Source organism: Microcebus murinus, chromosome 10 (assembly GCF_040939455.1).
Source record: "Microcebus murinus isolate Inina chromosome 10, M.murinus_Inina_mat1.0, whole genome shotgun sequence".
NCBI lineage: Eukaryota > Metazoa > Chordata > Mammalia > Primates > Cheirogaleidae > Microcebus > Microcebus murinus.
This window is the reverse complement of record NC_134113.1, coordinates 102,761,767-102,777,041: the sequence shown is the minus strand read 5'-3', so window position 1 is coordinate 102,777,041 and position 15,275 is coordinate 102,761,767. Positions and strand designations below refer to the sequence as shown.

The window sequence follows — 15,275 nt, the reverse complement described above, 5'->3', positions numbered from 1 at the left end:
CTGAGAGATGCAACCTCCCAGCTCTGGGTCCCTGCAGGAAGTGTTGGCAAGCACAGGGCCAGTCCTCCAAAGGCCCAGGTGCAGGGAGCCCAGGCCAAGCAGCCTGTGGAAGAAGCCACATGCTGTGCCACCCCGGGGAACACGACTGCAGGCCACGGCCCTTCCCACCTCCTCCTCCTCCACCTCCTCCTCCTCCTCCTCCTCCTCCTCCTCCTCCTCCTCCCACCCCGCCCCCGCCCCCGCCCCCACATGGCACAGGGCCCAGAGACACCTCAGACACTTGCTACCCAAAGTGCAAAGGGCATCAGTTGCTCCTCCAAACCCCCCCCCCAGCCCAGCAGACCGCGTTGTCCAGCCAGCCCCCGGGCCTCCCTGGGGTGCCCAGCACAAAAGTGCAGACACCCACCGGACCCTCAATCTCAGTTTTCGGATGTTTTTGCCACTCTAAGGATCCGCAGGCCAGCTGGGCCTTCTGGCAGGACAGAGAGCCCCGGAATCCGACGTGGAGAGCTGGGTATACATCCCCATGAGGAGGCGGTCCCCACCTCCGCGGCTATCCCCTTGCGGGGAGCGGCAGCCGCGGGGCCTCAGAGAAGACACCAGGCTGGGCCCCCACGGCACAGCGGGAGCACGTCCCCCGCAGGCCACTTAGCGACGGCGGCCAGCCGGCGGACGGTTGGGTTGCGCGAGACGCTGCGGCCGCCCTGCTACCGGGTTCCTGGGAGGGCGTCCTGGAACCAGCGTCCACACCAAGCCCTTGGAAGGCCCAGGCGACGGAGGAGCCCCGTCAGGCAGGGGCCGAGGACGGTGACGGCCCGGGCGGGGAGGAGCGTGTCAGGCAGGGGCAGAGGACGGTGACAGGTGATAGGCCGGGCGGGAAGGAGTCAGTCAGGCAGGGGCCGTGGAGGAGACGGGCTGGGCAAGGGTTAGGGTTAGTGTCAGGGCACAAGTCACAATCGCAAAGACCTGGAAGCCACCCGAGTGCCCATCGACCCACGAGTGGGTAAATAAAATGTGGCGCGTGGACACCACGGAGTGCTATTCGGCTATGAGGAGCAGCGGTGAGGGGGCACCTCTCGTGGTTCTCCTGGCCAGAGCTGGAACCCGTTCCAGTAAGCCAAGTATCCCAAGAATGGACACACGAGCACCACGTGCTCGCGCTCACCAGCAAATGGGTACGAACCGATGGACACCTAAGTGGACACAGAGGAATCACCTTCTTCGGGTGGGTGTCGGGCGGGTGGGGGGAGGGGATGGGCATACACATCCATTAGGAATGGGGTGGGTACGCACCGACTGGGGGATGGGCGCACTTGAAGCTCTGACCCGAGGGGGGAGGCTGGGAGAGGGCAACGCACCCGACCTTAACATTGGTGCCCCCACAATATGCTGGAACAACATGAGAGGTAAATGAATAAGAACACGGGGGGGGGAGGGGGGCACGGGCAACACATGTCACCTTAATACTTGGACTCCCATCATCTGCTTGAAAAGAGAGAGAAAAGAAAATGCAATAATAGAGATAAGAGACACTTTTTCAAAATAATGAATCCGGCCGGGCGCTGTGGCTCACGCCTGTAATCCTAGCACTTGGGAGGCCGAGGCGGGCGGATTGCTCAAGGTCAGGAGTTCAAAACCAGCCTGAGCAAGAGCGAGACCCCGTCTCTACTATAAATAGTAAGAAATTAATTGGCCAACTGATATATATATAAAAAATTAGCGGGGCATGGTGGCGCATGCCTGCAGTCCCAGCTACCCGGGAGGCTGAGGCAGAAGGATCACTCGAGCCCAGGAGTTTGAAGTTGCTGTGAGCTAGGCTGACGCCACGGCACTCACTCTAGCCTGGGCAACAAACCGAGACTCTGTCTCAAAAAAAAAAAAAAAAAAAAAAATGAATCCGAAGAGAAAAGTAAAAGGAGGCCTGTGGAGCAGGTCTGGGTGTGACTCCGGATCCCCGAACATCAGGTGCCACCACCAAAGATTCCTACGTGTAGCTCATAGAACCCCAAAAGCAACGGGAGGAGTTCTGGTCACATACTCCCTCAAAATGACATCCTGGCCTTCTTCTGGAACTCCCTCCCCTCTCAGACTCTCAAGGTTTCCTCCAGCGTGTCGGCTCCCACAGAGCAGACCTTAGGTCTGAGACCTGACTGTCCAGAAGCCACGCATGCTGCCGCGTGGCGGCGGTGTCACGGCTCGGGACAAGAGGAGGCCCCACGGTGCGGGCTGGGGCGCCAGGCACCGCGGCGGGCGCTGAGGGTGGGGGTCACCCCCACCCCGGGCCGCCCCCGCACTCCCAGAAACGCTACAGAACCAGAGGCAAAAAAAAAAAAGAAGAAGCCTACGGCACCCGGTATTCCCGGGCGGTCTCCCATCCAAGTTCTAACCAGGCCCGACCCTGCTTAGCTTCCGAGACCAGACGGGATCGGGCGCGTTCGGGGTGGTGTGGCCGTGGACGGCGGAGGGCGCCCCTGCCCCGCTCAAGAAGCCGAGCCTCTCTGCGCTTCCCCGCCGCCTCCTCCCGCCCCAGGCCCCGCGCCGGGCCGGGCCTGTTGAGTTCGCCGGCCGGGTCCCGCGGGCTCCGAGGGACGGGGGTGACAGGCGGGGCGGGCAGGGAGCGGCGGGCCGGGGTTGGGGGCTGTCTCTGTATACACACACACTCACACTCACACTCACTCACTCACACTCACACTCACACAAGATGCGCCTCCACGGCTGGACCCGCCAAGGTGGAGACCTTCAAGCCCCCCTCCTCTCCTTGCCTGGCCTCCTTCACCTCCCCGCCCCCCACCCCCAGCGCGCCGGGGCCGCTGACTGCGCACGGGCGGGAGGGGCGGGGGGCTCGCCCTTTGACCCCAGCCAGGGGCGGCCCTCCCCCACAACCCCTTTCAGCTGCGCCCCCCACCCTGTGGCCCGGCGGCCGCCTATTCCCCGGGGCCAGGGCTGGGGCACAGCGCACGGGGGAGGGGAGCCAGTGTATGGGGCGTCTCTCTCTCTCTCGGGATGTGTCCCATGGGTGGGGTGGGGTGGCGTGGTTTGTGGGGCGCTGAAGAAATCAGTCCCCTCCATCTCCTCCCTCTGGAAAACACCCAAGCCCTTGGAGAACTGCCCGCACCGCTACCGTGGGGGCCGGGACCCTCCTCTGTGTCCTCCTGTGGCCCAGTCCAAGGGGCCTGGGCCTGGCCGGGGCTGCATTGGACCCCAACCACCCTGGCGTGTGGACTCGCTAAAAATCGGCGATTAGATATTGGATTCCAGCGTCATTGAGGTCATTTCACTAATGAGTGCACCGCAAAGAGTTTCCTAATCCATCTGTGAGGGTGGCAACCGAAAGAGAATTTTAGAGCTGACAGAATAGGCGAGGAAAGGCATAGGAGATTTCCACACCCAGTAAGGAAGCCTTTCCCGAAATGGAAGAAAGAAAGGAGCAAACAGAGACACCGGTAGCCCGCCCGGATGAGAGTCTGCCCCCGAGAGAAAGTACCCTGACCAGGTTCACCCGTGGGTGGGTCGCGAGCTAGCGGCATTCAGAAGAGCGAGGCCCGCAGTCTGTGCAGAAGACACCTGCACTCGGGTGTGTGTGGCGGCACAATTCACAAGCAGCTCCAGATGTTAAACCAAGGAGAAGCCAGGGAGTTCCCAACGCCCCAGGTGTCCTCAGCCCACGACTGGCTGCTGTGGGAATGCGAAGCCCGGCTCCTTGTCTCAGAGCGGGGCAACCAGGAGGTGTGATGTCCACCCCGGGGTTCCCAGGAGGATCAGGCTGAAGCTGGGACTTGGCCTCAAAGTGTCCCTTCGCATGGCCACCCCCTTCCCCTTCCTGCTCCTCTACTCCTGGTGCCCCTCCATCCAGGGGCCAGACCTTAAAGAGTCACCCGCAAGAGAATCCTGGTCCCAAAGGAGCCTTCTGGGGGACCCCTGCTGAGAGAGGTTGTGGGCATGGCCCGCTGGGGCTCTGCCCGACCCAGGGCTGAGAGATGCAACCTCCCAGCTCTGGGTCCCTGCAGGAAGTGTTGGCAAGCACAGGGCCAGTCCTCCAAAGGCCCAGGTGCAGGGAGCCCAGGCCAAGCAGCCTGTGGAAGAAGCCACATGCTGTGCCACCCCGGGGAACACGACTGCAGGCCACGGCCCTTCCCACCTCCTCCTCCTCCACCTCCTCCTCCTCCTTCTCCTCCTCCTCCTCCTCCTCCTCCCACCCCGCCCCCGCCCCCGCCCCCACATGGCACAGGGCCCAGAGACACCTCAGACACTTGCTACCCAAAGTGCAAAGGGCATCAGTTGCTCCTCCAAACCCCCCCCCCAGCCCAGCAGACCGCGTTGTCCAGTCAGCCCCCGGGCCTCCCTGGGGTGCCCAGCACAAAAGTGCAGACACCCACCGGACCCTCAATCTCAGTTTTCGGATGTTTTTGCCACTCTAAGGATCCGCAGGCCAGCTGGGCCTTCTGGCAGGACAGAGAGCCCCGGAATCCGACGTGGAGAGCTGGGTATACATCCCCATGAGGAGGCGGTCCCCACCTCCGCGGCTATCCCCTTGCGGGGAGCGGCAGCCGCGGGGCCTCAGAGAAGACACCAGGCTGGGCCCCCACGGCACAGCGGGAGCACGTCCCCCGCAGGCCACTTAGCGACGGCGGCCAGCCGGCGGACGGTTGGGTTGCGCGAGACGCTGCGGCCGCCCTGCTACCGGGTTCCTGGGAGGGCGTCCTGGAACCAGCGTCCACACCAAGCCCTTGGAAGGCCCAGGCGACGGAGGAGCCCCGTCAGGCAGGGGCCGAGGACGGTGACGGCCCGGGCGGGGAGGAGCGTGTCAGGCAGGGGCAGAGGACGGTGACAGGTGATAGGCCGGGCGGGAAGGAGTCAGTCAGGCAGGGGCCGTGGAGGAGACGGGCTGGGTAAGGGTTAGGGTTAGTGTCAGGGCACAAGTCACAATCGCAAAGACCTGGAAGCCACCCGAGTGCCCATCGACCCACGAGTGGGTAAATAAAATGTGGCGCGTGGACACCACGGAGTGCTATTCGGCTATGAGGAGCAGCGGTGAGGGGGCACCTCTCGTGGTTCTCCTGGCCAGAGCTGGAACCCGTTCCAGTAAGCCAAGTATCCCAAGAATGGACACACGAGCACCACGTGCTCGCGCTCACCAGCAAATGGGTACGAACCGATGGACACCTAAGTGGACACAGAGGAATCACCTTCTTCGGGTGGGTGTCGGGCGGGTGGGGGGAGGGGATGGGCATACACATCCATTAGGAATGGGGTGGGTACGCACCGACTGGGGGATGGGCGCACTTGAAGCTCTGACCCGAGGGGGGAGGCTGGGAGAGGGCAACGCACCCGACCTTAACATTGGTGCCCCCACAATATGCTGGAACAACATGAGAGGTAAATGAATAAGAACACGGGGGGGGGAGGGGGGCACGGGCAACACATGTCACCTTAATACTTGGACTCCCATCATCTGCTTGAAAAGAGAGAGAAAAGAAAATGCAATAATAGAGATAAGAGACACTTTTTCAAAATAATGAATCCGGCCGGGCGCTGTGGCTCACGCCTGTAATCCTAGCACTTGGGAGGCCGAGGCGGGCGGATTGCTCAAGGTCAGGAGTTCAAAACCAGCCTGAGCAAGAGCGAGACCCCGTCTCTACTATAAATAGTAAGAAATTAATTGGCCAACTGATATATATATAAAAAATTAGCGGGGCATGGTGGCGCATGCCTGCAGTCCCAGCTACCCGGGAGGCTGAGGCAGAAGGATCACTCGAGCCCAGGAGTTTGAAGTTGCTGTGAGCTAGGCTGACGCCACGGCACTCACTCTAGCCTGGGCAACAAACCGAGACTCTGTCTCAAAAAAAAAAAAAAAAAAAAATGAATCCGAAGAGAAAAGTAAAAGGAGGCCTGTGGAGCAGGTCTGGGTGTGACTCCGGATCCCCGAACATCAGGTGCCACCACCAAAGATTCCTACGTGTAGCTCATAGAACCCCAAAAGCAACGGGAGGAGTTCTGGTCACATACTCCCTCAAAATGACATCCTGGCCTTCTTCTGGAACTCCCTCCCCTCTCAGACTCTCAAGGTTTCCTCCAGCGTGTCGGCTCCCACAGAGCAGACCTTAGGTCTGAGACCTGACTGTCCAGAAGCCACGCATGCTGCCGCGTGGCGGCGGTGTCACGGCTCGGGACAAGAGGAGGCCCCACGGTGCGGGCTGGGGCGCCAGGCACCGCGGCGGGCGCTGAGGGTGGGGGTCACCCCCACCCCGGGCCGCCCCCGCACTCCCAGAAACGCTACAGAACCAGAGGCAAAAAAAAAAAAGAAGAAGCCTACGGCACCCGGTATTCCCGGGCGGTCTCCCATCCAAGTTCTAACCAGGCCCGACCCTGCTTAGCTTCCGAGACCAGACGGGATCGGGCGCGTTCGGGGTGGTGTGGCCGTGGACGGCGGAGGGCGCCCCTGCCCCGCTCAAGAAGCCGAGCCTCTCTGCGCTTCCCCGCCGCCTCCTCCCGCCCCAGGCCCCGCGCCGGGCCGGGCCTGTTGAGTTCGCCGGCCGGGTCCCGCGGGCTCCGAGGGACGGGGGTGACAGGCGGGGCGGGCAGGGAGCGGCGGGCCGGGGTTGGGGGCTGTCTCTGTATACACACACACTCACACTCACACTCACTCACTCACACTCACACTCACACAAGATGCGCCTCCACGGCTGGACCCGCCAAGGTGGAGACCTTCAAGCCCCCCTCCTCTCCTTGCCTGGCCTCCTTCACCTCCCCGCCCCCCACCCCCAGCGCGCCGGGGCCGCTGACTGCGCACGGGCGGGAGGGGCGGGGGGCTCGCCCTTTGACCCCAGCCAGGGGCGGCCCTCCCCCACAACCCCTTTCAGCTGCGCCCCCCACCCTGTGGCCCGGCGGCCGCCTATTCCCCGGGGCCAGGGCTGGGGCACAGCGCACGGGGGAGGGGAGCCAGTGTATGGGGCGTCTCTCTCTCTCTCTCGGGATGTGTCCCATGGGTGGGGTGGGGTGGCGTGGTTTGTGGGGCGCTGAAGAAATCAGTCCCCTCCATCTCCTCCCTCTGGAAAACACCCAAGCCCTTGGAGAACTGCCCGCACCGCTACCGTGGGGGCCGGGACCCTCCTCTGTGTCCTCCTGTGGCCCAGTCCAAGGGGCCTGGGCCTGGCCGGGGCTGCATTGGACCCCAACCACCCTGGCGTGTGGACTCGCTAAAAATCGGCGATTAGATATTGGATTCCAGCGTCATTGAGGTCATTTCACTAATGAGTGCACCGCAAAGAGTTTCCTAATCCATCTGTGAGGGTGGCAACCGAAAGAGAATTTTAGAGCTGACAGAATAGGCGAGGAAAGGCATAGGAGATTTCCACACCCAGTAAGGAAGCCTTTCCCGAAATGGAAGAAAGAAAGGAGCAAACAGAGACACCGGTAGCCCGCCCGGATGAGAGTCTGCCCCCGAGAGAAAGTACCCTGACCAGGTTCACCCGTGGGTGGGTCGCGAGCTAGCGGCATTCAGAAGAGCGAGGCCCGCAGTCTGTGCAGAAGACACCTGCACTCGGGTGTGTGTGGCGGCACAATTCACAAGCAGCTCCAGATGTTAAACCAAGGAGAAGCCAGGGAGTTCCCAACGCCCCAGGTGTCCTCAGCCCACGACTGGCTGCTGTGGGAATGCGAAGCCCGGCTCCTTGTCTCAGAGCGGGGCAACCAGGAGGTGTGATGTCCACCCCGGGGTTCCCAGGAGGATCAGGCTGAAGCTGGGACTTGGCCTCAAAGTGTCCCCTCGCATGGCCACCCCCTTCCCCTTCCTGCTCCTCTACTCCTGGTGCCCCTCCATCCAGGGGCCAGACCTTAAAGAGTCACCCGCAAGAGAATCCTGGTCCCAAAGGAGCCTTCTGGGGGACCCCTGCTGAGAGAGGTTGTGGGCATGGCCCGCTGGGGCTCTGCCCGACCCAGGGCTGAGAGATGCAACCTCCCAGCTCTGGGTCCCTGCAGGAAGTGTTGGCAAGCACAGGGCCAGTCCTCCAAAGGCCCAGGTGCAGGGAGCCCAGGCCAAGCAGCCTGTGGAAGAAGCCACATGCTGTGCCACCCCGGGGAACACGACTGCAGGCCACGGCCCTTCCCACCTCCTCCTCCTCCACCTCCTCCTCCTCCTCCTCCTCCTCCTCCTCCTCCTCCTCCCACCCCGCCCCCGCCCCCGCCCCCACATGGCACAGGGCCCAGAGACACCTCAGACACTTGCTACCCAAAGTGCAAAGGGCATCAGTTGCTCCTCCAAACCCCCCCCCCAGCCCAGCAGACCGCGTTGTCCAGCCAGCCCCCGGGCCTCCCTGGGGTGCCCAGCACAAAAGTGCAGACACCCACCGGACCCTCAATCTCAGTTTTCGGATGTTTTTGCCACTCTAAGGATCCGCAGGCCAGCTGGGCCTTCTGGCAGGACAGAGAGCCCCGGAATCCGACGTGGAGAGCTGGGTATACATCCCCATGAGGAGGCGGTCCCCACCTCCGCGGCTATCCCCTTGCGGGGAGCGGCAGCCGCGGGGCCTCAGAGAAGACACCAGGCTGGGCCCCCACGGCACAGCGGGAGCACGTCCCCCGCAGGCCACTTAGCGACGGCGGCCAGCCGGCGGACGGTTGGGTTGCGCGAGACGCTGCGGCCGCCCTGCTACCGGGTTCCTGGGAGGGCGTCCTGGAACCAGCGTCCACACCAAGCCCTTGGAAGGCCCAGGCGACGGAGGAGCCCCGTCAGGCAGGGGCCGAGGACGGTGACGGCCCGGGCGGGGAGGAGCGTGTCAGGCAGGGGCAGAGGACGGTGACAGGTGATAGGCCGGGCGGGAAGGAGTCAGTCAGGCAGGGGCCGTGGAGGAGACGGGCTGGGTAAGGGTTAGGGTTAGTGTCAGGGCACAAGTCACAATCGCAAAGACCTGGAAGCCACCCGAGTGCCCATCGACCCACGAGTGGGTAAATAAAATGTGGCGCGTGGACACCACGGAGTGCTATTCGGCTATGAGGAGCAGCGGTGAGGGGGCACCTCTCGTGGTTCTCCTGGCCAGAGCTGGAACCCGTTCCAGTAAGCCAAGTATCCCAAGAATGGACACACGAGCACCACGTGCTCGCGCTCACCAGCAAATGGGTACGAACCGATGGACACCTAAGTGGACACAGAGGAATCACCTTCTTCGGGTGGGTGTCGGGCGGGTGGGGGGAGGGGATGGGCATACACATCCATTAGGAATGGGGTGGGTACGCACCGACTGGGGGATGGGCGCACTTGAAGCTCTGACCCGAGGGGGGAGGCTGGGAGAGGGCAACGCACCGGACCTTAACATTGGTGCCCCCACAATATGCTGGAACAACATGAGAGGTAAATGAATAAGAACACGGGGGGGGGGAGGGGGGCACGGGCAACACATGTCACCTTAATACTTGGACTCCCATCATCTGCTTGAAAAGAGAGAGAAAAGAAAATGCAATAATAGAGATAAGAGACACTTTTTCAAAATAATGAATCCGGCCGGGCGCTGTGGCTCACGCCTGTAATCCTAGCACTTGGGAGGCCGAGGCGGGCGGATTGCTCAAGGTCAGGAGTTCAAAACCAGCCTGAGCAAGAGCGAGACCCCGTCTCTACTATAAATAGTAAGAAATTAATTGGCCAACTGATATATATATAAAAAATTAGCGGGGCATGGTGGCGCATGCCTGCAGTCCCAGCTACCCGGGAGGCTGAGGCAGAAGGATCACTCGAGCCCAGGAGTTTGAAGTTGCTGTGAGCTAGGCTGACGCCACGGCACTCACTCTAGCCTGGGCAACAAACCGAGACTCTGTCTCAAAAAAAAAAAAAAAAAAAAAAATGAATCCGAAGAGAAAAGTAAAAGGAGGCCTGTGGAGCAGGTCTGGGTGTGACTCCGGATCCCCGAACATCAGGTGCCACCACCAAAGATTCCTACGTGTAGCTCATAGAACCCCAAAAGCAACGGGAGGAGTTCTGGTCACATACTCCCTCAAAATGACATCCTGGCCTTCTTCTGGAACTCCCTCCCCTCTCAGACTCTCAAGGTTTCCTCCAGCGTGTCGGCTCCCACAGAGCAGACCTTAGGTCTGAGACCTGACTGTCCAGAAGCCACGCATGCTGCCGCGTGGCGGCGGTGTCACGGCTCGGGACAAGAGGAGGCCCCACGGTGCGGGCTGGGGCGCCAGGCACCGCGGCGGGCGCTGAGGGTGGGGGTCACCCCCACCCCGGGCCGCCCCCGCACTCCCAGAAACGCTACAGAACCAGAGGCAAAAAAAAAAAAGAAGAAGCCTACGGCACCCGGTATTCCCGGGCGGTCTCCCATCCAAGTTCTAACCAGGCCCGACCCTGCTTAGCTTCCGAGACCAGACGGGATCGGGCGCGTTCGGGGTGGTGTGGCCGTGGACGGCGGAGGGCGCCCCTGCCCCGCTCAAGAAGCCGAGCCTCTCTGCGCTTCCCCGCCGCCTCCTCCCGCCCCAGGCCCCGCGCCGGGCCGGGCCTGTTGAGTTCGCCGGCCGGGTCCCGCGGGCTCCGAGGGACGGGGGTGACAGGCGGGGCGGGCAGGGAGCGGCGGGCCGGGGTTGGGGGCTGTCTCTGTATACACACACACTCACACTCACACTCACTCACTCACACTCACACTCACACAAGATGCGCCTCCACGGCTGGACCCGCCAAGGTGGAGACCTTCAAGCCCCCCTCCTCTCCTTGCCTGGCCTCCTTCACCTCCCCGCCCCCCACCCCCAGCGCGCCGGGGCCGCTGACTGCGCACGGGCGGGAGGGGCGGGGGGCTCGCCCTTTGACCCCAGCCAGGGGCGGCCCTCCCCCACAACCCCTTTCAGCTGCGCCCCCCACCCTGTGGCCCGGCGGCCGCCTATTCCCCGGGGCCAGGGCTGGGGCACAGCGCACGGGGGAGGGGAGCCAGTGTATGGGGCGTCTCTCTCTCTCTCGGGATGTGTCCCATGGGTGGGGTGGGGTGGCGTGGTTTGTGGGGCGCTGAAGAAATCAGTCCCCTCCATCTCCTCCCTCTGGAAAACACCCAAGCCCTTGGAGAACTGCCCGCACCGCTACCGTGGGGGCCGGGACCCTCCTCTGTGTCCTCCTGTGGCCCAGTCCAAGGGGCCTGGGCCTGGCCGGGGCTGCATTGGACCCCAACCACCCTGGCGTGTGGACTCGCTAAAAATCGGCGATTAGATATTGGATTCCAGCGTCATTGAGGTCATTTCACTAATGAGTGCACCGCAAAGAGTTTCCTAATCCATCTGTGAGGGTGGCAACCGAAAGAGAATTTTAGAGCTGACAGAATAGGCGAGGAAAGGCATAGGAGATTTCCACACCCAGTAAGGAAGCCTTTCCCGAAATGGAAGAAAGAAAGGAGCAAACAGAGACACCGGTAGCCCGCCCGGATGAGAGTCTGCCCCCGAGAGAAAGTACCCTGACCAGGTTCACCCGTGGGTGGGTCGCGAGCTAGCGGCATTCAGAAGAGCGAGGCCCGCAGTCTGTGCAGAAGACACCTGCACTCGGGTGTGTGTGGCGGCACAATTCACAAGCAGCTCCAGATGTTAAACCAAGGAGAAGCCAGGGAGTTCCCAACGCCCCAGGTGTCCTCAGCCCACGACTGGCTGCTGTGGGAATGCGAAGCCCGGCTCCTTGTCTCAGAGCGGGGCAACCAGGAGGTGTGATGTCCACCCCGGGGTTCCCAGGAGGATCAGGCTGAAGCTGGGACTTGGCCTCAAAGTGTCCCCTCGCATGGCCACCCCCTTCCCCTTCCTGCTCCTCTACTCCTGGTGCCCCTCCATCCAGGGGCCAGACCTTAAAGAGTCACCCGCAAGAGAATCCTGGTCCCAAAGGAGCCTTCTGGGGGACCCCTGCTGAGAGAGGTTGTGGGCATGGCCCGCTGGGGCTCTGCCCGACCCAGGGCTGAGAGATGCAACCTCCCAGCTCTGGGTCCCTGCAGGAAGTGTTGGCAAGCACAGGGCCAGTCCTCCAAAGGCCCAGGTGCAGGGAGCCCAGGCCAAGCAGCCTGTGGAAGAAGCCACATGCTGTGCCACCCCGGGGAACACGACTGCAGGCCACGGCCCTTCCCACCTCCTCCTCCTCCACCTCCTCCTCCTCCTCCTCCTCCTCCTCCTCCTCCTCCTCCCACCCCGCCCCCGCCCCCGCCCCCACATGGCACAGGGCCCAGAGACACCTCAGACACTTGCTACCCAAAGTGCAAAGGGCATCAGTTGCTCCTCCAAACCCCCCCCCCAGCCCAGCAGACCGCGTTGTCCAGCCAGCCCCCGGGCCTCCCTGGGGTGCCCAGCACAAAAGTGCAGACACCCACCGGACCCTCAATCTCAGTTTTCGGATGTTTTTGCCACTCTAAGGATCCGCAGGCCAGCTGGGCCTTCTGGCAGGACAGAGAGCCCCGGAATCCGACGTGGAGAGCTGGGTATACATCCCCATGAGGAGGCGGTCCCCACCTCCGCGGCTATCCCCTTGCGGGGAGCGGCAGCCGCGGGGCCTCAGAGAAGACACCAGGCTGGGCCCCCACGGCACAGCGGGAGCACGTCCCCCGCAGGCCACTTAGCGACGGCGGCCAGCCGGCGGACGGTTGGGTTGCGCGAGACGCTGCGGCCGCCCTGCTACCGGGTTCCTGGGAGGGCGTCCTGGAACCAGCGTCCACACCAAGCCCTTGGAAGGCCCAGGCGACGGAGGAGCCCCGTCAGGCAGGGGCCGAGGACGGTGACGGCCCGGGCGGGGAGGAGCGTGTCAGGCAGGGGCAGAGGACGGTGACAGGTGATAGGCCGGGCGGGAAGGAGTCAGTCAGGCAGGGGCCGTGGAGGAGACGGGCTGGGTAAGGGTTAGGGTTAGTGTCAGGGCACAAGTCACAATCGCAAAGACCTGGAAGCCACCCGAGTGCCCATCGACCCACGAGTGGGTAAATAAAATGTGGCGCGTGGACACCACGGAGTGCTATTCGGCTATGAGGAGCAGCGGTGAGGGGGCACCTCTCGTGGTTCTCCTGGCCAGAGCTGGAACCCGTTCCAGTAAGCCAAGTATCCCAAGAATGGACACACGAGCACCACGTGCTCGCGCTCACCAGCAAATGGGTACGAACCGATGGACACCTAAGTGGACACAGAGGAATCACCTTCTTCAGGTGGGTGTCGGGCGGGTGGGGGGAGGGGATGGGCATACACATCCATTAGGAATGGGGTGGGTACGCACCGACTGGGGGATGGGCGCACTTGAAGCTCTGACCCGAGGGGGGAGGCTGGGAGAGGGCAACGCACCCGACCTTAACATTGGTGCCCCCACAATATGCTGGAACAACATGAGAGGTAAATGAATAAGAACACGGGGGGGGGAGGGGGGCACGGGCAACACATGTCACCTTAATACTTGGACTCCCATCATCTGCTTGAAAAGAGAGAGAAAAGAAAATGCAATAATAGAGATAAGAGACACTTTTTCAAAATAATGAATCCGGCCGGGCGCTGTGGCTCACGCCTGTAATCCTAGCACTTGGGAGGCCGAGGCGGGCGGATTGCTCAAGGTCAGGAGTTCAAAACCAGCCTGAGCAAGAGCGAGACCCCGTCTCTACTATAAATAGTAAGAAATTAATTGGCCAACTGATATATATATAAAAAATTAGCGGGGCATGGTGGCGCATGCCTGCAGTCCCAGCTACCCGGGAGGCTGAGGCAGAAGGATCACTCGAGCCCAGGAGTTTGAAGTTGCTGTGAGCTAGGCTGACGCCACGGCACTCACTCTAGCCTGGGCAACAAACCGAGACTCTGTCTCAAAAAAAAAAAAAAAAAAAAAATGAATCCGAAGAGAAAAGTAAAAGGAGGCCTGTGGAGCAGGTCTGGGTGTGACTCCGGATCCCCGAACATCAGGTGCCACCACCAAAGATTCCTACGTGTAGCTCATAGAACCCCAAAAGCAACGGGAGGAGTTCTGGTCACATACTCCCTCAAAATGACATCCTGGCCTTCTTCTGGAACTCCCTCCCCTCTCAGACTCTCAAGGTTTCCTCCAGCGTGTCGGCTCCCACAGAGCAGACCTTAGGTCTGAGACCTGACTGTCCAGAAGCCACGCATGCTGCCGCGTGGCGGCGGTGTCACGGCTCGGGACAAGAGGAGGCCCCACGGTGCGGGCTGGGGCGCCAGGCACCGCGGCGGGCGCTGAGGGTGGGGGTCACCCCCACCCCGGGCCGCCCCCGCACTCCCAGAAACGCTACAGAACCAGAGGCAAAAAAAAAAAAGAAGAAGCCTACGGCACCCGGTATTCCCGGGCGGTCTCCCATCCAAGTTCTAACCAGGCCCGACCCTGCTTAGCTTCCGAGACCAGACGGGATCGGGCGCGTTCGGGGTGGTGTGGCCGTGGACGGCGGAGGGCGCCCCTGCCCCGCTCAAGAAGCCGAGCCTCTCTGCGCTTCCCCGCCGCCTCCTCCCGCCCCAGGCCCCGCGCCGGGCCGGGCCTGTTGAGTTCGCCGGCCGGGTCCCGCGGGCTCCGAGGGACGGGGGTGACAGGCGGGGCGGGCAGGGAGCGGCGGGCCGGGGTTGGGGGCTGTCTCTGTATACACACACACTCACACTCACACTCACTCACTCACTCACACTCACACAAGATGCGCCTCCACGGCTGGACCCGCCAAGGTGGAGCCCTCCCAGCCCCCCTCGTCTCCTCGCCTGGCCTCCTTCACCTACCCGCTGCCCACCCCCAGCGCGTCGCCGCCGCTGACTGCGCACGCGCGCACCGGCACCGGGCGCTCGCCCTTTGACCCCAGCCAGGGGCCGCCCTCCCCCACAACCCCTTTCAGCTGTGCCCCCCGCCCTGTGGGCGGGCTGCCGCCTATTCCCCCGGGCCAGGGCTGGGGCACAGCGCAAGGGGGAGGGGAGCGAGTGTATGGGGCATCTCTCTCTGGGGATGTGTCCCATGGGTGGGGTGGGGTGGGGTGGGGTGGCGTGGTTTGTGGGGCGCTGAAGAAATCAGTCCCCTCCATCTCCTACCTCTGGAAAACGCCCAAGCCCTTGGAGAACTGCCGGCACCGCGACCGTGGGGGCCGGGACCCTCCTCTGTGTCCTCCTGTGGCCCGGTCCAAGGGGCCTGGGCCTGGCCGGGGCTGCATTGGACCCCGACCACCCTGGCGTGTGGACTCGCTAAAAATCGGCGATTAGATATTGGATTCCAGCTTCCTTGAGGTCATTTCACTAATGAGTGCACCGGAAAGAGTTTCCTAATCCATCTGTGAGGGTGGCAACTGAAAGAGAATTTGAAAGCTGACAGAATAGGC

General features: G+C 62.6%; 4 pseudogenes; all 4 read right to left on the bottom strand.

The window, feature by feature from the left end:
• Window positions 1–2,338: 2,338 nt before the first annotated feature.
• LOC142873496 (uncharacterized) lies at window positions 2,339–2,457 on the bottom strand (annotated as a pseudogene).
• A 3,849-nt stretch (window positions 2,458–6,306) lies between these two features.
• LOC142873485 (uncharacterized) lies at window positions 6,307–6,425 on the bottom strand (annotated as a pseudogene).
• A 3,854-nt stretch (window positions 6,426–10,279) lies between these two features.
• Window positions 10,280–10,398, bottom strand: LOC142873474 (uncharacterized; annotated as a pseudogene).
• Window positions 10,399–14,248: 3,850 nt separating this feature from the next.
• LOC142873463 (uncharacterized) lies at window positions 14,249–14,367 on the bottom strand (annotated as a pseudogene).
• Between the last annotated feature and the right edge of the window lie 908 nt (window positions 14,368–15,275).